The sequence below is a fragment of the Chaetura pelagica genome, unplaced genomic scaffold (genome assembly GCF_000747805.2).
Source record: "Chaetura pelagica isolate M959 unplaced genomic scaffold, ChaPel_1.0 scaffold507, whole genome shotgun sequence".
In the NCBI taxonomy this organism is placed as follows: Eukaryota; Metazoa; Chordata; class Aves; order Apodiformes; family Apodidae; genus Chaetura; species Chaetura pelagica.
In genome coordinates, this window is record NW_009953902.1 from 341,718 (window position 1) to 343,365 (window position 1,648).

The window sequence follows — 1,648 nt, forward strand, 5'->3', positions numbered from 1 at the left end:
CTGCTGAACACCAGCCCCCCTAAAATAAGCAAGCTTAGCAAACGTTCCCACCTCCAGCACTTCTGACAATGACACCAACAGACAGATTTTCATCAGCCCCTTTGGGCTGAGCCCTCCTGGACCTGTGGCCATATTTTCTACAGGCAGATTTCTTGACAAAACTCCTTTTTATTTATTTTTTTTTCCAACACAGAAACTATTCTGATGGCAGCCAAGTTTGACCACAGATACCATAACATGGATCCATCTCTCCCTTCCCTCTTTCTTGATGAAGAAATGCCTTGGAAAAATCATATCAATATCTTTGCTAATTGGTGGTGGTGTGTTGGCTTCAACCCATGGGTTGATTGCCCATCCTTAGCTATCATTTCTGAAACCCAATGTTTTTCTGCTTGTTTATCTTCCCTGGCCTTGTTTGCACCACCCAAAAACCTCTCTCTGTCCAAGGAGTAGGATTTATTGCCTCTGTTTCAGTAGCAGCAGAACACAGAACAATGTCAGGCCTATGCAAACAAGGACTGTTTTGCTTTTGCTTTTTCATTTATCCCTGACTGGTGAATCAGTGCCTTCCAAACCAAACAAAAATCAGAAGATTTAAGACCCTAAGGGCAGTCCAGAGCAACAGGACAGGGGCTGGAGACAGGTTGCATCTAGAGGTTAAGCAGTAAGTGCCCCTTGGAAGCAAGTGAAATGTTTCATTTGTGATGTAGATCTCAAATGGTTTCTGGCTGGCAGGGATGTTCTGGCACTCTGGGCAGAAGCTCAGGTGCCTGGATCACCTCAAACTACACACAGGAGACACCTGGGCTGAGCATGTCAGAAGCTGCTCCAGGTAGGAACTGTCTTTCTCTTCCCTTTGAGGCCAAAGGATCCCTCAAGACACTCCAACAACCAAATGCGACACAAGTAGGAGCTAATATAACTGCAAGTTCACACAGTTTGAGTTTGGAGGACAACAGGACTGGGAACTGTATCCCTTTGTACTGGTTTCTGCTGGGATAGAGCTAATTTTCCTCTCAGACACTCAGATTTTGTCCTACCTCTGGCACCAAGACTTTCAGAAAACCTAAAGGACCACGCAAGCTTGAGCCACTGAATGACAAAAAAAAAAAGCCTTGATCCACACCCTGGCTGCTCCTTGGACTTCATTTCAGCCCCAGCTGACACGTTGGCCTGGCATCTGCAAGCCAAGGCAGGGCCACCTCCTGCTTTTCACATAGCTGGATGAGATTGCCAAGGAAAAGAAGGTGGAATGAATCCTCAGGAACCTGCACCAGCATCTCTGGACTTTAAGCAGCATTCCTCCAGAAATCCCAGTCCCTTCCACAGCCACGTGGGCCCGTGTAACCCAGACTGGGAATTCCACGTGATGAACAAGACTTTACAAGCCTGGAAACCAAAACAATCCACCTTGAGCTGCTTGTGGGAAAGCTGAGCTCAGATGAGCAGCCTGGAAAGCTGAGCTTATCAGTGGGTTATAAAGATCCCTTTGAACTTGTGTTCAAAGCCCTTTGGAAGCAGCTTTTCCTGAGCTTGGTCCTGCTGTTTGGAGCAGGTTTGTTGGCTGCAGCTCTCCCAGGTGCTCCCTCTGGCCTGGCCCAGGCTGCTGAGCATGGCAGGGAGAGGCATCCAGAGCTCAGCAAGGTTT